The 22,686-nt window shown below is 40.6% G+C and overlaps 1 protein-coding gene across 9 annotated transcripts in view; it reads right to left on the bottom strand.

Moving 5' to 3' along the window:
- The window catches only part of B3GALT1 (beta-1,3-galactosyltransferase 1), a 556,028-nt gene that overhangs the window by 29,824 nt on the left and 503,518 nt on the right, over window positions 1–22,686 (bottom strand). For 8 of the 9 annotated variants that reach the window (XM_031651817.1, XM_031651818.1, XM_031651819.1 and 5 more), the window contains exon 2: window positions 18,442–18,563. The gene's annotated coding sequence lies outside the window, so the exon portion shown is untranslated. Of the gene's footprint in view, window positions 1–2,754; window positions 6,612–18,441; window positions 18,564–22,686 lie in introns of those variants that run through there. The other variant, XR_002516404.2, reaches the window with a different exon arrangement.

Genomic DNA, 22,686 nt, shown 5'->3' with positions numbered 1-22,686 from the left:
TAGTGTCTCTAGCACTATAGCGGCAGTTATTAAGAGGCTAAAATCAGTAATCCTGGCAGTCTGTCTGATTAGCCAATAGAATAATGATTTGACCTGACTGCCAAGCACTGAGGATTCCTATCTGGGGTTCACCACAGCGCTCCTTCTGGGCATCTGGTCAAGTGTGGCATGATGGAGTCTGGCAGGCTGGATTTCCCTGGTCTAAATGGAGCTCTATTCCAGGTATGTCATCTTGATTTCCTTTCATCTTACTTTCCCGAATTGTGAAGTATCTTGAAATAATCTTTCATATAAAGGCAGTCAAATTAGACTAAAAATATATCAGCTTTCTCTAAGTGTCAAATATTTATGAAAATTTACAGCTACAAACTTTTATTTTTTACTTATCAGGATTTTTAATTTTGTCAGTAATTTTGAAGACCATTTGTTAAGGGACTTATTCCAGGAGGCAGTATTGTGAATTGCTAAAACTACAGACCATGTGGTCAGGCATCCTGGGATCAAATTCTGCCATTTACTAGCTGTATCACTGCTCTGCAATCATTTCTTCAGTTTCAACATGGGAAAAGTGTGCCTATTTCAGGTTCATGAAAATGAAAGACATAAATTTCAGAAAGGCACTTAATACCAGCCTTGGCACATAATAGTGTTTAATACATATTATTATTATTGATTCAGGGTCTGTTGTGCAGGCTGGAATACAGTGGCGTGATCACTACTCACTGCAACCTCCACCTCCTGGGCTCAAGTAATCCTTCCACCTCAGCCTTCCAAGCAGTTGGGACTACAGGTGTGTGCCACCACAACTGGCTAATTTTGTATTTTTTTGTAGAGACGGAGTTTTGTCATGTTGCCCAGGCTGGTCTCAAATTCCTGAGCTCAAGCGATCCTCCTGCCTCAGCCTCTCAAAGTGCTGGGATTACGGGTGTGAGCCACTGCGCCCAGCCAAATATTAATATTATTAATTTTAACATTTAAAGAAAATTATACATACAGTTAAATATTTAATACAACTTATTAGCAATCTAGGTGCTGTTATTACTGTTGTCTCTACTAAGTGCAGGTGCTCCTGTCCTCTAAGGAGTTGAAGTCTAAACAGTAGTCACTTATGATTTATTTCAGTATACATTCTACAGAAACTGATGAAATAATGACATAGAAGTAAGTATGAAACGTGAACATGCATTGCTCAGCTTGAACAGATGTGGGAAAGAATTGCCGGAGTCAAAAGGCAATTGCAGTGGAGTTTTACTTGGCCACGCAGCAGCATGGGTAACTGAAAGTTTGTAGTTGCTACTTCCCTCTAGGGTTTTAAATTCAGGCTCAAACCTAAAGAACTGGAGAGACCTCATGTGTTTCTATTTTGCTTTGTTTTGACCATTGGCTTTTATTGTCTGGAAGATATGATAAAATATGATAAAATAGGTCCCTACCATAATAAGTGAAAAGTAACTTTTGTAATAATATGTGTCTTTATATAGCCCAGTTCAGGGAATACATTTTAATTCATTTGGTCTTTTTTCGGCTTCGTTAATATTTATGCCAAACCACATTCTAACAAAGTGCTTAAAAACCTGGATGAAGTCAAGTTAATAGGTACTGGTGTTGAAGCAAATAACAAGCAAAAAATTTTATTATTTTAAAGGCAGCACATTATTGTATGAAAAGTTACTTAAACATATTAGTCTTTCTATCATTATTTCCCGTGGTTAACCTTATTTTCCCCTTTCCCTGAAATAGTCACTTGGCAAATACAGAGTCTGAAAAGCTATATTCACTGTAACCATTCCGATATCTAGTATCTTGGTCTGGGCATTTTACTTTCCTAATTAGGAGCATGGTTCAGTGGCTTCTGGCTAAAAAAAACCAGCCTGGAATGTCCTTCTTACTCTCTTAGGAGAAGGGGGAGGCTGGAAGGGGCCTTCTATCCTCATTAGGTGGTTGATATATTTCATTTGTATATTTCACAGATGCTGCTCAGGCAAGTGTGGCCATATCATTGCAGCCAGGTTTGCTAATTGGAGAATGTGAAAGAGTATACATATAATCTCAGTATCTCTGGAGAATTTGTGAAATAGGAGGTTTAATCCCATTGTCTTTATTGGCCCAAAGGCATAGAAAGGCACCAACCCAAATTTTGGGTCTCCATTTAGACCCTGAGGTGGTCACAATGATTAAATGTCAGATGTGAGGAACCAGAAAGTCGACCTCCCTGTTGTAAGGCTGAGTCTGTTGTGCTCACCTGTATTGAGCTCTAACACCGTGGAGCAGGAGGTGGCCCTTGAATGGCTTTTCAAAAAAGCTTTTCAAGGAGGTTATGACTATCACATAGGCATGTCTATCAAGTTGTCATTCTCAGTGAAATTAATGACAAGGTGTAAGAGGCAGAGTTTCTTAGCTTGCATAAAAATGTCAGCCCTCTCCTTGGGCACAGTGCTTGCATCAGAGGATCTCAACATATTTATGAGTGTAATCAGTTTAGAAACTTTTTTTTTTTGAGATGGAGTTTTGCTTTGTTGCCTAGTCTAGAGTGCAGCATTGCAATCTCGGCTCATTGCAACCTCCACCACCTCGGTTCAAGCAATTCTTCTGCTTCAGCCTCCTGAGTAGCTGGGATTACAGGTGTGCGGCACTGTTGCCTAGTCTAGAGTGCAGCGTTGCAATCTCGGCTCATTGCAACCTCCACCACCTCGGTTCAAGCAATTCTTCTGCTTCAGCCTCCTGAGTAGCTGGAGATGGGGTTTCACCATATTGGCCAGGCTGGTCTCAAACTCCTGACCTCAGGCGATCCGCCTGCCTGGGCCTCCCAAAGTGCTGGATTACAGGCGTGAGCCACCGCGCCCGGCCTAGAAACTTTATTACTATATCTTATGGGGAGAACATTTGTAGAAAGTCTAACAATTTGTAACCAAAATAAAAGAACCTGCAGAATCTAACCTAGAACTGAAGTCGCTATTAGGAGACTTGTCATCATCTGGAAAAGAGACCACAATGGCTTTCAAAGACGGACAAGCCAGGATAAGCCAATCTTTCTCCATCTTCTCATTTTATGACCTTACAAAGGATGCACAATAAGGGAACTATTATTCAGACACTGTTGGCTTTTTATAAGGAAAAACCTAGGTTCCATTTGGGTGCTATTTATTATTAACTTCAAGCTTAAATTTTCTACTGTTAGGCACAGGTGTTTATACAGAAGACTGTTACATGTACCCAGTCTTCATGATACAAAGTGGAAGCTTCTTTTAATCTGAGTATAAAGACATGATGACCCACAGGAACACCACAGCTCTGATCTCATTCTGTTTGTTTTTGAGCTCTGCCCTTTGTTAAAGACAATTTTTGAAATACAGACCAGCACACCCTATTTTGTACAGCAAAGTTCCTTTTTTAGATAATAATCTACTCTGCAATAGAGTTCTACTCCTCACTGATACAGAAATCCAACATTGAGCTTGTTGTTTTTTTAATCAAAAATTCTGATTTTGTCCTTACACCTCAAATTTCAGTGTTGGAAGTAGTCTTAGAAATAATTTAGGACAATTATCTACTCTAGGGGTAAATAGCACCTTAGATACAGATGTATCTTAGGAATTACAGCAGGAGTTTCCAGTATTTCCTTTGGGACTTTGTACTCAGATCTGATCATATTTACTTAAAGATGTCATTTTTCCACGGATAGAATAGCTATTTGTATAGTTTTAGCACGCATCTTCCAGTTTTATTTTGGGACTTGGTCCAATCAATTATCTTTTTATAGTACTTATGTTTAGATAGATAGGTAACTTTCAGTTTTCCTTTCTCCAGGTTAAGACACACCCATTTCAATGGTGGGAGAAAAGAATTTACATCACGCATAGTTTTTCTGTTATTGCCCAGTGTCATTTTTCAATGAGCAAATCAGGAAATAGCTACCTTGGGGAGTGATTTTCATCTGATTCGTTATCACTGAAACATCTTTGGAATCTTTCCGAATCGTAAGGAATTGAATTTCCCTGAGATACTCACTGTATGACCTGCAATAATCCCTAGTGCCTCTATTTTTGTTTTTGTTACATTAATTTCCTAGCCTGTGAGTTTCATATTCATAACCTCTGCAGGAGATACTGCCATCTGCCATATAGCTAAGCCTCCGAGCTGTGGGCTTGGAAGAATCTATATTTATTTCAAGGACAAAGAAGCCAAGGAGGGAAGCGGGACATATTTATTTTCACTTTTCCCAGACCACAGTGGGAGCGAACCTAAACTCTGGCAGGGAGACGGCATTAGATGCCAAACTGCCATGGTCATTTGCATAATGTGTAATCTAAGGTGTTGATCATCTCTGATAAACAGGCACGTTCAGTGAGGGGAGGAGAAATTTCGCATTGCCCGTCTGCCTGTCCCTTAAGAAACCAATCACACTGCTCTCCATCAACTCTGCAGAGCAGAAACCTTTTTGCTCCATTGAACTTGCTTCCCATTTCTACTTAGCAAACTGACTAATGGCCCTGGCTCGTTCCCTGCTGTCATCTCTAATGCTGCTGGGTACAGCCGCTCCTCCCCTAAAGGAAGGAACCTATGTTCAGGTAATGGATTGGTTTGGGCTGCATTTTTACTTTACGTTGCTTTGTAAATTGAACTACTACACTGCACTACCCCCACTTGCCCCTATATAGAACTTTCGAAGATCGTGAAGGAACATGTTTGTTAGGAAAGTACTTTGCTGTTAAAAATCTAACCATTTGATGTCAATGCAATTGCATAGTAACTCATTTTTAATAGAGCCTTTGTTGAGGGTGGGTGTTCAGCATAAAATTTTGGTTTTAGAAACTGGACATATATTTGTTTGCATAGTTATGTAAATGCCTTTGCTTTAACAAGTGAGTCCTCATATTTAATTGAAAGTCCTCATATTACCTGTTTAGTGAAATTTGTATTTTTAAGTATACGGTGGTTAAAAGTGAGATTCTCATAACTTTGGATTTTGCTGCATTGACTTATCTTGTCCCCATTCCCATTGTACAGTAATGGTGTCATTTTGCTGGGGGATCGACAGTGGGAGGTTTCTACACCTCTTCTGGCATGTGTTTATATGGTAATTACAACTTTTGATAGCAATACTACTTTTGCTAATAATGTGTAGTACCTTGGTGTCAGAAACTATTTTCTGTAATTCTCAAGTTATCATCCTTAATTTTAGAAATAATGAAACTGAAGCCCAGAGTATTTAGAGACTTCTAATTCCATTTGGTGAAAGCACATGAAATTGTCATTAACGTAGCTTAAAAATGGTTGAACATCAGCAGCTCTCTATGGCCTTCAGGAGAGCCAGGATTCAAACTAGTGTCAGCCACAATCTATAGTCAGCCTTCCTTCCACGGTGCCATGCTGCTGCCTTATTTATTTATATTTTGTCTTATTTCAAGAATCTCGCCTTGTATACATGACACACTCAATATAATATATAGCTACTGTCTGTCGACTGGCTTTTTAGAAGGGAGTTTGGAGAGTGCCACAGATTTGTGTTTTATAACCATTTAGCGAGCTATTCGGTCTCAGGTTTTACCACTGTAAATCTAGGTGATTATAAAGGACTATTAGACACTGTCTTTTGAGTCATTGTTTTCTCTCCTCTCTACATATGCTACAGTTTTCCAAAGTCCAAATAGCTGTCACCAGTGATGGGCTCTACCTGAGACAGGTAAAATCTTGCATCTCTGATCTCTCTTCCTCATTTATATTTCTCTGTGTTTTCTCCAACCAGTGAGGCTCAAAAATGTCACAGATTTCATGAGATGACTGAGAAAGCACTTAGTAATCCACCTTTAAAGCATCCCTCCCATCTCTTTCTCCCTCTATTCATATCTCCTTTCCACATTCTCATTTCTTCCTGCTGCACCACTTTCTCTATTCTGAAGATAAAACTCTAATTTTTTGGCCACAACTGTTTACCTCAAATTCTTATTTTGGCCATTTTTAAGAACATACCTGCCCATTTTGAAGTAACACAGGTGGTTTTAATATTGAGTATGTCCCAAAGATATGAATTTTGACAGCAAACCAGTGACTACACAATTTAAAGTGTGATTACATAGTAATTACTCAATTTGCTTGTGAACACTGAATCCTTTCCATGGGTTCCAGACAGATGTCACAGCAGATGCACCACATATAAAGGAGAATTTCCATTAACTGCAGTCATAGTTGGGCTTATAACTAACTATGGGAGTGCTGAATTAAATTGTTAATAAAGGGCACTGTTGAGAACTATTAGAAAATATGATTCAGACAGGAGAGGGACAGCAGTTGTTAAGTATGGGAAGGTTCCCATGAATAAGTGTGTCAAATACAATGCTGACATTTCAAAGAGTTGATGAATACTTGGCTTTGGGGCTATGTGACAGTTATTGATAGTAATAACTGGATTTTGTGGAGAACATGGTGGCATACAAATTTATTTCTACTTACACTATGATTATCACCAGAATCCAGGAGGTAGAGACAAATGTCCGGAGGCTCAGAGGCTCACCCATGTTCTTATAACTGGTATGCAGTGGAGTCCAAACCCATGGCAAGGCTGCTCTGCCATTCAAGCCACTTATCTTAGCATCACATCACGCTGCTTCTTCCTGGGAACGGTCAGTTCAGTCAACCAATCAATTAGACTGTGCACGTGTTTTTAATGAAACTGACTTGTTGACTTGCTCATTTAAAATCAAAGTGATTGAATCAGCTGTTTGTGAAAACACAGGTTAAGGAAGTGCTTGCTTATTTTTACATCAAACTTTTTGGTAGTATATATTTTCAAAACGGCTACAGTTTGAAATCAATTCTTTGGCAACAGAGGAAACAGCTGAACATGCAGCAGTCTTTTCAACTAAATTCATACACATCCAGGATGATCAACACTGGTAGCATCATCTTCAAATAGGCAGCACATGGGCCCGTATTGATATTGACAGTTCAAAATTGTGGACAAGTCTGAAGTAAATTAATGTACAAACTTTTCAGGTGAAAGCCTGAAAGCATTTCAATGAAGGCTGGGAAACATTTGCAGGTCTCCTTGATTTTCTAACCAAATTTTTTTTTTTTTTTTTTTTAAAGTATGAATGAATGCCTACCCTGCCCCCGTTCCCGCTTAGTATCTTTCCTCATCTAAATGACAATGGTATGTTTGCTGCACAGCCTGCCCACCACTGACCCCTGTTCCCAGGTCTGTGAAAAGACCTGGTCTTAGTGAGGTTTGTCATTAGGAAGCTGCTCAAGTGTTGAGGACTGCAGAGAACTCGCTTCTGCTCAGTCCTTGAAGACATTTCTCTGGGGCATGACTTCCAGACTCTGGTAGGGATTGGTGATCAGACAGAGAAATGATGCAGTGGTCAACAGGACTTTCACACGAATGTCAATGCTTGGTGAGGAAAAAACTGCTTTTAATCTTCCTATGTGGTTCTTCTTCATAAAGAACATCCATGCCTTTTAGACATTTCTTTTGCCTTTTCCTCTCCTCCCAAAAGACTTTGTGGTTACTTGCAGCCAGCCCCTTCTCCTGGCCTTTCCATTTTCTCCTCAGAAGGACCACCACTCCATTTCATTTACCTATGTGGGCTTTGCACCCCTCCTTGGAGCACTCACCCTCCTATGGCTTCTCTTTCTCTCATAACTTCCCACCCCATTCTCCCGTGCATCTTAGAGGACTGTTCTCCCAGATCATCTCATCCTGCCCAGCAGGAAGCCATAGCTCACATCTCAGCCAAGGGGAGGGGTGGATATGACGCCAGTGGAGAAGGATATCAACAAAGGAGGAGAGAAGGAAAGGCATCAACTGAGGCTTTTCAAGAGTGGGGAAGAGACATGAGAGGCCTCTGGAGCCTGAAAAATGAAACTCATAAATGGGGCAAGACTTGGTCCCCTTTCTGTCCTGCTTCAGCTTTATTTATCATACTTTAGATATCTATTATTTTTTCTTTCTTCTTTTTTTTTCCCCCCCTTGAGACAGAATCTCGCACTGTCACCTGGGCTGGAGTGCAATGGCATGATCTTGGCTCCCTGTAACCTCCGCCTCCCAGATTCAAGCAATTCTCCTGCCTCAGCCTCCTGAGTAGCTGGGATTACAGGCGCCTGCCACCAGGCCCAGCTAATTTTTTGTATTTTTAGTAGAGATGGGGTTTCACTATGTTGGCCAGGCTGGTCTTGAACTCCTGACCTCATGATCCACCTACCTCGGCCTCCCAAAGTGCTGGGATTACAGGTGTGAGCCACTGCACCTGGCCTAGATATCTATTTTTATTAGAAATAATTTTTGAAAAATGTCTGATATAGTGAGTAGGACAATATAGACAATCAGTAAGAGATAGTTAATGTATTGCTTTGTAAAACCCAAGTAACTCAAATCAGTATAGGACAATTCGGTTCAAACCATGAAGCAAAACGTTAGTTTTGATAAAAGCAAGACTGTACTTTTGGTAAAAGTTTCTCTCTGTTATAGTACACAGATTGTAGCAATCAGTTGTGAGGGATAGCATGACAACTTATGATGATAGTCACCAAGTACTGAAATTTGAGTTTGATAATTTTAGAGACAGGATAGTGTTAATGTCAAGACACTTTCAGTCCCATACACATATTACTCCTGGAAATGTTCTGTAACCTCTATAGGGTCCTGTTTCCCAATCTGCAAAATGAAGATCCTACAGAACAAACCACACAGGGTTGGTTGTTCCTGGCTTAAATGGGGTCATACACGCAAAGCTCATGGCACAGTGCTTAGCATAGAGTAAGTACTCAGTAAAGGCTGTCCATTATTAGGATTGGGATTTTTTAAAAAGAGAGCACATTCAAGTTTGTCTTTGTGAAGATATCAGTTTTACGCATTTGCCTTCTGATTTACTTTCCTGAGAGACAAAGAAAGGGGCATGGTTTAAGCGTGCCTGTTGGGAATGTAGGAGCCATGAGAAATTCATCTCTTATGCAGGAAAAAGGTCAGAAACCACACACTGGTAGGTTTCCCATCCACTCTATCACCTCTGACAATCATATTTCTGACCATGTCACATTCCCACAGAACACTTTCCACGAAGTGGTGTTTATTAATTCATTCGGCAGTTCATCACAGGTTAGACTTCTTTCACTCGAGCTTGAGAGCAATTTTGTGCTATTAGGAAAGATGTGAGAAGTCATTTATGGGACGGTAGGTAGACTCAATTGGTGACAGGGGATTTGTTGACCGTTTCACTTTATAGGGCGTTTTCCAAATTCTGGGACTAGATGGTGTATGCTAATTCATTTAACTAACAACTGCAGAGCATCCACTTCTTTAAGGCCCAAGAATAGGTGCCAGGGAATCAAAGGTGCATTACACAGCATCACAGTCTGGTAAGAAACGTGAGGCCTTACACACAGCTGAATCAATATTTGTTGAGGCAACTGGGAAATAAACCCTTCCTTAATTCTGTGTGTTCTTAGAGAGCTTAGAGCAACCTACCCTAAGCGGGCAGAGGAGCGGGTGGAATGCTGTGGTTGTGACAGGTTTGTTGCCTGTCTCTGCTGTGCTTCGAGAGCCCTCTGTGCTGACCTTCTAGCAATCTCTCTAGGGCTCAGTGAAGCCCTCTCAGAAATAACTGTTACAAAGTCCCAGAAAAGCCCACTGGGATGTGGCCAATCCCAAACCCAGCAAACCACTCTTGGTGCCTTTTTAAGTTTGTAAACCCAGGAATTGTGTCATGCTCTGGTTTCCATTCCAGTTTGTTCAGCCGCTGAAGCACAGCTTGCGAAGGACTGTAGATATAGAGCATCCAAGGCCATAAGCAAACACACCATCAGAAAGTGCACTCTGAGCAGCAGCCACGCACTGAGCGGGGACTGCTGGAGAGGGAAGGGGTGGGCTGGGCGCTATCTGCAGAAAACAGGCCTGACTCCCTGCTCCTTAGCTCACTACTGCCCATAGCGAGAGCTGCCTGGCTTCATCTTGTCCGTTCAGTCTCACCTAGGTGCCCGTCTAGACCAATGCAGTTCCCTAGTTAGGGAGAATTTAGGGGGCCCAAGGGCAGTAACACAGTGGCAAGGATCTCATCATATTTCCAACTGAGCGTGTGCTCAGCCTTCAGGAGCTGAGCCAACTACATTTTGTTTTGTTCTTTGTGACTAAATAGGCCACCTTGTACCCTGCTTACCGTGACTGGCATCTGTCTTGTTCTTTGTACCCCACCCTTTGGAGCCTTGTTTCTTTAACAGGCAGGTGAATCTTTAAGCACTGACTTGAAGAGCGGTTTTGGGCAGTGAATGAAATAGCTTGTGAGGCATCTGGCACACAGAATATGTGCCATTTGTGCTGGTGTCTGAGTCTTGACCTTTGTACATTCTGTCCCACTGGTGTTCTTGGAGCCTGGAGTTCTGCCTCTGAACAGGAAGCATGATTGTTTTGGTGTCGAGGACATTTGGTAGAGTACAGTGGAAAAATATGTGATTTATTTACCAATACTGTCATCCTTGGTATCTGATGGGGATTGATTCCAAGACTCCACCGTACAAAATCAGCAGATGCTTAAATTCCTTATATAACACGGTGCAGGATTTGCATATAACCTACATGCATTCTCCTGTGTGCTTTAAACCATCTCTAGATTACTTATAATACCTAATACAATGTAAATGTTATGTAAATAGTTGTTATGCTGCATTTTAAAATTTATATTATCTTTTATTATTGTATTGTAATCTTTTATTGTTTCTCTCTTGCAAACATTTTCAATCCACAGTTGGTTGAGGCCTCAGATGTGGAACCCGTGGATATAGTGGACTGATTCATACGTGCCACAGACATCCCTGACTCTCACCCCATCCTTGACTTTCATTCCTTCTTTGAGCCTTATTCAGTACTGGCCACCACCTGATCCTTACGCTCACCCCATTCCTGACAGGGTGTCTTCTAATCAGTTCTTGAGTTTCTTCAAGGGTTTAGGACTCAGAGACCTCCTCAGGGGCATAGGGAGCACTAGACTGCTATGCTGGTGTGTGGGGAATTGAGTCTAGCCCAGCATCTCCTGTTGCCTCCTCTTCCTCAGCTCTGGCTCAGCTGCTTGAGGAGCTGTTCCAAGAGAGATCAGGGACCAAATGCCACTGGTCCCTGTCCTTCCTGTCAACTCCTCTTCCTTAGGCTCTGGTGGCTTGAGGGGAAACCTGGCCAGGTTGAGGCTGGAGAGAATCAAGCCATGAGCCCTGGAGGGTGGAGTGGTAGAGAGGACCGAGCCCAAGACCGGGAGTCAAGTGACCTGACCCGTTCCCCGCTGTGTGACCTAGGCTCACCCCACATCACTTCAGGAAATGCAGGCAAGATGTAGAAACCAAATGCAGAGGTGGGCTCTGCTACTCTGCTCAGCTGAAGAATGTCAAGAAAAGCCCATCTTGTGGTGTCAAATTGTGTGGCACCAATCTCTACTCTGAATAAAAAGAAATGATGCTGAAATTAAGGCCTTAGCTTACCGGACTGAAAGAGAAGGAATCAGAGGGAAAACATTGGTAACATTTGCTCTGAATTTGTCATGGTCTTTATCAGTATTTAATTTAAAAGGAAAAATAAAACCACCTGGCAACCTCACAGTGGATACTGAATAACAAGCTGGATAAGCTGTTAAACACCTATGCAATGGCTACAGAGACAGGAGAGTGGAGCCAAGGGCTGTGGCACAGACTCCTTGCCTAAGCCCGAGACAAAGTCAGAGGGGGCAGATGCACAATCACTGTGTCTCTAATTTCTACAGGAGCTGGAGTCAAGAGCGATGTGCTTTCTGAACAACTGCCCTGGGTGGGTCAGTGAAAAGGGATCGATCCCTGTCTCAGAAGTAAAAATGATAAACGTGCTCTAAGAGGAAAAATTATTTATGGTGTACTCGCAGCCTGACAATGTGGAATTAGTAAGAGAATTGTCTTCTATTGGTAGCCTCTTTATATATGTGTATATAATTTATCTATCTCTCTCTCTATATATATATCTATCTTACACACACACACACACACACACACACACACACACACACACACACCCCTACAAATATCTTATTGGTTCTTTTTCTCTGGAGAGCCCTAACATTGTCTCCTTTGGGGGAAGTTCCTCAAGGCAAGGTCCTAGACCTTCTTTTCTTCTCACTCTAAGTTTTGCTTCTTTTCTTTTTTTTTTGAGACGGGGTCTTGCTCTGTCGTCCAGGCTGGAGTGCAGTGGCGCAATCTCTGCTCACTGCAAGCTCTGCCTCCTGGGTTCACGCCATTCTCCTACTTCAGCCTCCCGAGTAGCTGGGACTACAGGCGCCTGCCACCACGTCTGCCTAATTTTTTGTATTTTTAGTAGAGATGGGGTTTCACCGTGTTAGCCAGGATGGTCTCGATCTCCTGACCTCGTGATCCGCCTGCCTTGGCCTCCCAAAGTGCTGGGATTACAGGTAGTTTTGTTTGTTTTCAAGGTCATTTTTTTTTTTCCCTGCCCGTGGCCTCTGTTGCCTTCTGCATGTGAATAACTCTTAAGTTTGTATTCTAGCTCAGAGATCTCTCTCTATGGATCTCCAGACCCATGCATCTAATTGTGTACTTGGATATCTGAAGGGCATCTGAATGCAACGTATGCAAAGATAAATCCATGATCCTGCAATCCTGATCTTCTTTCAGGGTTCCCCACCTCTGTGAAACATATCTCTCTGTATTGGAAAGACCTGGAGTCATTCCTAACAGCTCCCTCCCTCTTAACTCGGTACCTAATCCATCACCATATCCTGCCAATGTCACTTCAGAAATTTCTTTATATCTCTACTTCTCTCAAGCTCCACTACCACCACTCAAGCTATGGGTATCTCTTATCTTGACTCCTATATTAACTTTTTAAGTTGCAAGTTGCAAGTTGCAAATAGCTGCCTATTCTCAGTCTGTCCTCTAATGCTCTTTCTTTACACTCCAGCTACAGTGATCTTTCTAAAAACTAAATCTGATCATATCATTCTGTGCCATTACCTGTTGGAAATCATACCATGATTTTCTGTTGTGCTTAGCAAGAAAGCTAAGAAATTCTTAGCAAGGCTATGTGGTGGTTCCCGTGGCTCTGCATGGTGTTATCCTGCCGCAGTTTTCCCCTTGCTTTCTAGACTCCAGCTAAACTAGCTTTTTCTTTTAACTCCTGAAAATAAAGTCTCCATCATGGGTTCTTTGAATATACTGTTTTTACTCTAGTTTTAAAAATTTGGAATATTCTTCCCAACTTCTCAACTATCATATCAGGAGTCATTTACAGAGGAAACTGTTGTGTTCCACACACCCCTTCCTCAGCCTAGTCAGATTCCTTTATTATCCAATCTCATAGTATTTCTCTAAATCAAAGCAAATAATAATAGCTAAGAAGTATCACATGCTTGCCAAGTTCAAGTGTCAAGCACACTGCTAAATATTTTATAATTGTTATATCTAAATATTATCTAATTAAAAATTAGAGAAATAGTCAGTATTATCATTCTTATTTTCCAAGAGAGGAACCAGAGAACCTGGGTGACATGCTGAGAGCATATTCAGCAGTGTGATGAGTTTAGTGGATATTTGGTTCCCCCACTGGCCTGTCTACTTGGAATGAGCTGGGGCCACTGTTAATGGATCAGCACTGTTAGAGGGCTGCCTGGCATGTAGAATGTGTTCCATATGTACTTGTTGATTGAAATAATGAATATTTGAATGAGAAATGAACCAGGGCACATTTTAACATGAAAACTAACTGGGTATTCCTTTTGTTCTCTATACCAAATTAGTCACCTATGAGATTGTTTACAAAATTCTAGACAGCTGCTTGCAAATGAGAAAATGGCATTCCCAATATTGGAGATGCTTTAGAGTATCCTCCACTCTTCATTTTAATGACCATCTGCTCCATTTCCAAATGAGACACCAATTCAGTTTAATTTTACACACAGTTAAGAATGATTTTTTTTTAGTCCCAGTCCTTTTGGGGCTTCTAAAATCACACACACTCAAGCACACACTTAGAAAGATGCATACTCTCTGTTAGGTACACAACAGCAACTGTAACAAATAAGCCCTAAATTTCTAAGCCTTAACACAATAGGTGGTTATTTCTTATTTGTGTAACAGCCTAGCGTTGCTGCTTGGCCAGAAAGCTTTTCACCCGGTGATTTTGGGAACCCAGGCTTTCTTCACCCCATGGGGCCCCTGCCTGGGGGTTTCAGAGTTCCTTTACTGATGGCAGAAAGGCAAAAAGCGTAGAGGAGGCATACCTCCTTCCTCAAAACCCTGGCTTCCAAATGAAGCACGTCACTTCTACTCAATTCGCATTGCTAGAAATTTATTATGTGGTCATGCCCAACTCTAAGGAAGGCTAGGAAATGCTGTCTATCTACATGCCCAGGCAGAAAAAAGAGAAAACACATTTGATTGAATCATTAGCATTCTCTGTCCCACCCTTGTCCTCATAGTACAATGCAGAGAGATGCTGTAAGATTAGTAAAAAGTGCCCTCGGGTATGGGAAGAAGGAGCTTAATTTTCACTGTGGACATCTGAAAAGACATGTGGAGGAGTGTATTTTGAGTGGGGCTTGAAGAATAAGCAAGTCCTTGATAGGAAGAGATGGTAACAGGCATAACTGAGATGAAACCAGTGCCAAGAGAGATGAGGTCTAAAGCCAGGTGGAAATGAGAAGGCGAGAAGAAATGTATGCCTGTGCCTTGGTCTGTGTGTAGGCAACTCAGAGTCAAGTGTAAACATTATTTTAATAATCTCTTTGTCTTGGTTTTCCTGTGCTCCTTCTTCAAGTAATTAAACAACAAACAGAATTCCACCCTCCACCATAAGTATCTTGGTCCCTAATGTGAAGATATGAAATAATTAGAGGGTGTGCTGTGTAAGAATTGTAATGTCATGGAAACTTCTATTTTCAAGACTGTGCTAATTACACAGGATGAGGCGGAACAAAGGGAAGATGCACAATTAGCAGAGCACAGCTTATTATAACCAGCTCTGTTTAGAGCCTCTTCTGAACCTAGATATGTAATAAATCAATATGCAGTAGTGACCCAGCATTTATTTTTTAGAGAACTCTTAAATTTTGGAAATGCGGGATTTTTGGAATGTGAGATTTGGCCATTTTGGATTTGACTGTGGGGATGGTACAGGAGACTTTTACATTCTAGTCTACATAATCAAGAGGAAAAAGCAGGGTCTTTAGAGGGAGAAGACCTCATCTTTGGTCTGCCACTCACTGGCTGGGTGATCATAGCTTCTCTAAGCTGCTTCCTCCACTGTGTAGGTATAGGGGGTAGTAATGCAGATGAAAGCACCTAGCGCTAAGCCTAGACTATATTAAGGACACAATTTTAATTTTAGATCCATTTCCTTTCCCCTTCCCAACCTTCCTTTTCTTTAATGAGATTTCATTTATCTCAAATAAAAATCCTTAAGACTTTAAGAACTGTACAAGAATAACTGTAATAACCGACAGATGTACTTCCTTTAAGGCTACCAAACTTCAATAAAGGCAGTTATAATATCAGTGGCTCTGTCTGGGCAGTGTCAAGGATAAAAAAAAATACCTTCCTAGGCTGGGTGCAGTGGCTCACGCCTGTAATCTCAGCACTTTGGGAGGACGAGGCAGGTGGATCACCTGAAGTCAAGAGTTCGAGAGCAGCCTGGCCAACATAGTGAAACCCTTTCTTTACTAAAAACACAAAAATTAGCCAGGCGTGGTGGCACATGCCTGTTAAGTCCAGCTACTTGGGAGGCTGAGGCAGGAAAACCACTTGAACCCGGGAGGCGGAGGTTGCAGTGAGCAGAGATCACGCCACTGCACTCCAGCCTGGGACTCGAGTGAAACTCCATCTTAAAAAAAACCAAAAACCAAAAAACAAAAAGTACTTTCCTTGTCAAATCTCATGAGGGCTGACTCAGCTCTTCTTTTCTTCCAACGAAGATAAATTGCGTATCATGCAATTTGCTTTCTGCTAGGGGGTTTTGTTTTGTTTGCAAACAAGATCTTAAGTGCAAAAGACTTAAACATTCAAGGGCCTATGATAAGTCCCATAAAAGTTGGGCTTTTCACTAGCTTCTGTTGCCAGAATATTAGAAATTGATATGAAAAACTGAGAGCTTAAAAATTGCACAGTATTACACATGATTCAATTGCAAAGTGCTGTGAACTGCCCATCCCAAGCCTCAGCTATGAATGGCCTATACACCAAAGTGCATCTCAATATTGACTGAAAGGATAGAGGCTCTTAGCTCTTGGGAAGGCATTAGGATTGCATTATCATATCAATAGCCCACATGCAAAGTTCTTGATAAAAACTATCATAATCCAGAGGCAGAGATAAAATATGAGAGTTTGATTTGTGTAAACAAATCAAAAGCATTTACAGTCAAGCTACTTAATCTGTCTTAAAGCATTGCCAGGAATATAAACATCAGAACAGCCTGAGGCAGGCAGCCGGTAGTAGACGGAGAACTCTAATTTGCTACTTTTTCTTGCTTTGCTATAATCCAGCCATATTGGCTATCTTTCAATTTTACAAACCCGCGAAGCTTAACGCTTTTTGTCTTAAAACCCCTAATAATAATAGTCAGGATAGTTTCTTAGTGGCTTAAGACAATTAAAGCTTGTTGTTTGCTCAGGCTACAGGTCCATTGTTGGGGGGTGGGGGGAGGGGCTCTGTTCTTTGCAGTCACACAGGTTCCAGGCTGAAGGAGAAACCACATCTTGAGCCACATCACCAGCAGAATGCCACAGGGAAAGGGAGCTAGGGAATCTTGCAACAGCAATGAAATGCTCCAGCATGGAAGTGCCATAGATCCTTTACTACTCACAACTCACTGGTCATCTCACATCCCCGGCCCCAGTCTATCTGGTCCTCTCCTTTGCCCAGAAGGGAAGGGCCATGGGGAAAGCTCTCTTGACTCTCACACCTCCCCTAACCACCCTTTCTAAAGCAGGTTCTGCCTCTTCACTACCTGGGCACCCTGTTTGTTTTCTTCATAGTGCTTATCACAGTTTGTAATTGTATTATTTATTTACTTTCTGTTTTGTTTTTAGTCTGTTTCCTCCGTTGGACGCTAAGATCCGTAAGAGGAAGTATTATTTATACCAGCAGGCTGATTCCATAAAGCTGTTCTCAAAAGTACCCAATTGGCTTCAGGTATTTAAAATACTCAGTATATTTGTCTTGAACTTGGAGAATCCTTATGACTATAATCTCATGTCTCTTAGTCCATGTCCACCTGTTTAGGCTCTGTGCTGACCCTGCTCCACTGCTCCTCATCAGAGGGTCCTCTTGCTACTCACTGTCAGGGGCTGAAACAAACTGCGTGTTCCTTCCAATGCTGTCAGTAAGTGGTGGGAAAAAAAACTATCAACTGAAACCTTACAGAAATCTCCAAAGACGGTGAAAACCAATATATCCAGTGCACATTACTAGAAATTTTGTAAATAAGGACCCGGAGAGAGGAATTTGGTGAATTGGAGTTTTGTTGAACTTGCTTTTGGGAAATTAGCTCACAGGGAATTGGCTCAGAGCTACCCGCCACCTTCCACTAACAACTGTATTTCAGGGTCCAATTCTGCTTGGCATTTTGAAGGCACACTGAAATAACTGTCAATTTCATGGACAAGGAAACTGTAGTTTACAAAGGTTAAGTAAGTGGCCCAAAGTCACAGAGGCTATGATGGGAAAGATAGGAGTGTCATCCAGGTGACCTCTTGCCACTGTGGTGCTTCTTTCCCTGAATCACAGTCCTGATAGGTTGCAATCATTTTTATTTCTTTAATGTGCCATTTAGTGTATAAAGGAATATTCTGAGTATTTCTCTTGCTTTTTATCACTTTAAATAAAAACATTTTAACAATTATTCACTATTTTAGAGACTTTTAATAACTGTACCATCATTTTCTATGTAAAATCCTATTATTTTCAACTGAAAGCACAATTGCCTGTGGGATGAGTTTATTTCAGCAAAGAAGATTCAAGAATCAATTAGTGATGGCCTTGGAGAAATGGGTTTTAAATAGGAATTGTCTTAGGTCACCTAAAGCATATCTTTAGTTCCCTAATAGTTCATCTTAAAAGAGGCCGCCACTAAAATCAGTCAAAGGTTTCATAGACACTTTTAATATGGATTTTTTAAAAAGACACTTTTTTTTTAAGCTATGAGTTTTTTCTCCTGTATCTTTCAGAATAAAGGCATTTTCCTGCATGTCCTACACATGTATTCCAGAACTTAAAATACAATTAAATAAAAAATTTAAAAGAGAAATAAGGCTTTTATGGCAAGGATATTTTGCATACTATAGCAGGTAAACATTAATAAAGAAAAAAACCTAGAATTTTCTCTCTGCTCATTAGTCCTTAGACACTGATTTCTGATTTTGTAGAGTTGCTGTTATTTTTCCTCGATGCTGGGCTGCATAACTGAGAAATGTGTTTCTCTCCTACCTGTTGGCTCCAGCGTGCTGTGTTTTCCTTCTTTTTACTACAAGTTCGGGAAATCAAGCATGGTCTCAATCTGCCTGAGGAGGAGGTTCAAGGTGCCCGTGCCAGGAGCAAGCTGCATAGCCCTAAGTGGACACCAAGAAGAGAGAAAAATTTAGAAATAATGGAAATGAACTGGGTTCAGAGAAATGAAAACAGAACTGCCACTTTAAAAAAATGTTTCTATTTAAGTACATTACAATACAAAGAATGGCAATGTGGGTAGGCATTGAATAGAGGTGGATTGAATGAAAAAGGAAGGAAGAAATTAACCTCATTTAGGGTTTCAACTGGTACTAGGATTACAAACTCAGATGCCTTCAAGCCCATGCAGGTGGTACCAATGAGCCAGCGGACTGGGTGTGAGATACTAAGGAATGGTGGGCACTGTGATGAGCTAGTAAGCCCATGCTCCATCTGAAGGGGCAACTACTGCTCAGGTCTACTTGACGATTTTGACTGATGCCACAAAGATGAACAGGCCCAGTGAGGTCACAACGTCCAATTTGTAGGGAAAAACAGAAATACAGATTTTTAAATGTGAAATATCTTGAGTTTTGTATTTTAGGATCTAATTTTAAAAATAAAACAAAACTTTGCACAGGTCAGACAAGGCTAAAACCAAAGCCCATGTGAGGGGTCGGGATGGGCACATGGATGGCCAGCTTTTACCTAAGGCCTACTGCAACATCTTAACTTTCCAAGTGATAAAAAAAGGTCCAGAGGGCTGAAGCTGCCTTGGGGCAAAGACATTTGGTTCATTCATGGCACAGCTGGGAGTTTAGGCATGCACACCTTCCCTTTCACTTAAGACCTTTTAGTGTCACTTATGACCACTCTGCCACTGGCTGAATCTGATCCAGACCTGTTTAAATAACAGGATGGAAGCCAACTAGACCTGCCTTCTATTGATCAGATTCTTGGGTCTCAAACTGTATGTATAGAAAGCTTCATAATAAAAGGTGGAATGTTCTATTCTAACTGTTCACGTATATCATAGAGTAAGTTCTGGGTAATGCTGAGTGACTGAAATGTGATGGGTCGTCATATGAAATAAAACTGTTATTAAAGGCATTTGTTTGAGATGGTATTTAAGCAATGTGGCCCCCCCATGAAGAATATGGACAGAGGCACAAGTGGGTTCCAGTGGATCCACTTGCTGATTCCAGTTTCTGTTAAAACACTGTCTGTTTCATGATGATCAGTGTTGCGTGATGGGTCAGTGTATGGGTTGGGTTTAGAGACTGACCCAGCCACTGACGATACTTAACCTCTCTAGGTCCCATGTGCAAAATCATGATAATGGTACCTGAGTCCTAGAGTTGTCATGAGGTTCAAATAAATGAATACATAGAAAGTGCTTAGGATGGTGCTTGCATAGGTAGACATCAATGTTAGCTAGTATTTGTAACAACTACCAACATTTACTGAATGCCTACACCAAGTTACTTACATGTATTATCTGTCATCATCTCCACAATCCTCTTAGTTTTGTATTATTAACTTCATTTTAATAATGAGAAAACATGACCGAGGGAGAGCAAGTCTATTGTTCAATGTCATCCTGGGATTAGTGGAGCTAGTGTTTGAACTTAGATCTACTCAGCCTAGACAGTTGCTTAACCTACCTCTCCAGTGCCTTGTCATTTGTTCAACTGAAGACAAATTTCAGAACTTTAAAGGAGAGCAAGTCTATTTGGTCAAACACCAATTGCTTATCAAGTCAAATACCAAAGCAAAAGAGGCCCAAAGCAAACAATCAAAAGTATTACAACACTTGGGAATCTTTTGCCTTATGTAAAAAATGTCTTATTCGAATAATGGGAGTGTACCATGTAACTAAGCATAAGACGGGAGAGCATGTAGTCAGTTTTTAGTCTGCATGAACCCTCACTCTTCCCTTTACAGTGCTGTATCTCTTACTAGATTATTTGCTTAGTATTGATAAAATAATGGAGGTAGCTTTTAAGAATTTAAACATGTACAGAATGTTGACATTGGAAAAATAGCACCTGGAAGATTTTACTCTAGGATATTTTTTAAAAATTTCCTTGCTTTTGTAGAATTTACTATGCAAAAAGTTGGATAAAAATAAACATTATTGTATGAAGCATTAATATGAAGCGTCTTCTATAAAACATTATTGAACGAAGACAAGGGAAGCAAAGAATGAAAGAAATGAGAAGTTACTGAATGCTACCATGAGACAGACCCTATCCTAAGTATTATTATATTCATCATAGCATTCACTGAGGGAAAAATAACCAAACTAGGGCCAGAAAAAGGTATGGAAAATGTGTATATAGCGAACTCAATTTTCTATGGGCAGATGTAGGTTTAAAACTTAAATCTTACTTAGATATAAATTTATCTTGAATAGCCATTCTGTTTTGTCTTGGGATTTTTTCTTTTCACACATTAAAAAATAATTTTAGCAAAGCAGAGGCAGGAAAGGAGGGTGTCCTTTTAATCAAAATACTTAATTGCCATCAATGCAGGAAAATACTAACTAGAAAACATATACATGCAAATTTTCTCTGCTTTAGAATGAACTGAATATTATCCTAAGAGATAATGACATCTATTCAAAGCAATAATATAGAAAGTGGGAACGTATTGTACAAGAAAAGATGAAAAATATAAGCTACTTTCTTTAGTCTGATTTCTAAAGTAAAATTTTAGTATTTAAGTTAGAGGCACTGCAACTTTCCAGAATATAAAATGCATCTACATTCACATGTTGGTTTTAGAATACAAAATAATATTTCAAAGTCAAGTAGAAATGAATTTGTTCATTATCTACTCTTTTGGATAATTGCCATTATTGCTATTTCTCCTTGGGCAGATAATTGAAAATTGACTATATAAATTGTTGTGTTTTTCTGGGGAAATAGCTTAGACTCAAAATTTGTCACCCACATTTTAATCTAGTTTACAATTTTATCAGGTCTAAACATTATAGCTATTCTAGCACATTATTCCATTACATTTCATTAATATCACCCCTTCTTTTTAGCTTCATGTGGCAAAAAGGAATTTTGTCAGTGCTGTTTATGGCTGAGAAATCCATTCTTTCTGTGTACCGACTTCTGAGTGCTAGCTATGGGAGAATTTAGTGACATAATAGGATAAACAAGACAGTAATAATATTTGGACATGAGATTTAGTCTTCCCAGTTTTGCTACAGCCCTCTGTGGAAACAAAGGACTTTGTACTGTGGATCTCTAATGTCAGCATCTGGCTACATTTGATCCTGGTTTGTGTGTGGTCTGTTTGAGATAAAGGACTTAGATAAAGACCAACAGAACAAAACACAAAGCGCCACTGAGTTGCCCATTTATTAAGTTATCAAGGTAAATTCTATGATTCATTAGGGAACCAGGTGGAAACCAGGTGGAGGCCATAGTTGATGTCATTAGTTAATGAATTTAGGAGAGAGAACAGAGGACTTTCGCTCTCTCTGTTTCAATGATCATGAACTTAACTTTCAATTTGTCTTCATTGTAGGTGGGGTCGCTTTGGGACTCTGAGATTCTCATGCAGGAAGTTTATTGGCATATGTTCTTAGGAACAACACCTGTCCCTAATGGGAGAGGAGAAAGAAGAAGGCAAAGGGAGAGTCTGGACTTTGATGCACTCACAGCACAGACCTGAGCTGACCTTGCAGGGAGCTCTGGAGTTGGGATGGTTCTGCAGAGTCCAGTGGCTGCCAGGCCAGCTTGCATGGGCTTGGGCAGAGCTGGTGGTGCACACTTCTTCCCAACTTCACATTCAATGACATCATGTTGATATCTTGAAACTGGTGGCATATACATTTATAACACACTAATAGGCAATGCTAGAAATCAGGGATTCTCCCACTTCCCTTGCCTAGAAAGCTGGTTTGCCAGAAAACCCACAGTGAAGAAAGATTGCTTCCATATCTCTGTGCCCAAATTCATGCCATAAATTCTTTTTTGTTGTTTTTTTTCTTTGTTTCTTTCTTTTTCTTTTTGAGATGGAGTCTCACTCTGTCACCCAGGCTGGAAGTGCAGTGGTGCGATCTGGGTTCATAATTGTTAGCAGTGCTACAATAGAAGGAATTCTATACAATAATCCTAAGTCTTGTATTGTTATAGCTTCTTTAGGCCAAGTCTCCTCTGTTCTACCAAGTATTATTCTAATCTCAGGATTTCTATCCCTGCCATGTTATCAGTGATCTTTCTTACT

The sequence above is a fragment of the Papio anubis genome, chromosome 10 (genome assembly GCF_008728515.1).
Source record: "Papio anubis isolate 15944 chromosome 10, Panubis1.0, whole genome shotgun sequence".
Classification (NCBI taxonomy): domain Eukaryota; kingdom Metazoa; phylum Chordata; class Mammalia; order Primates; family Cercopithecidae; genus Papio; species Papio anubis.
This window is presented reverse-complemented; position numbering and strand designations above follow the sequence as displayed.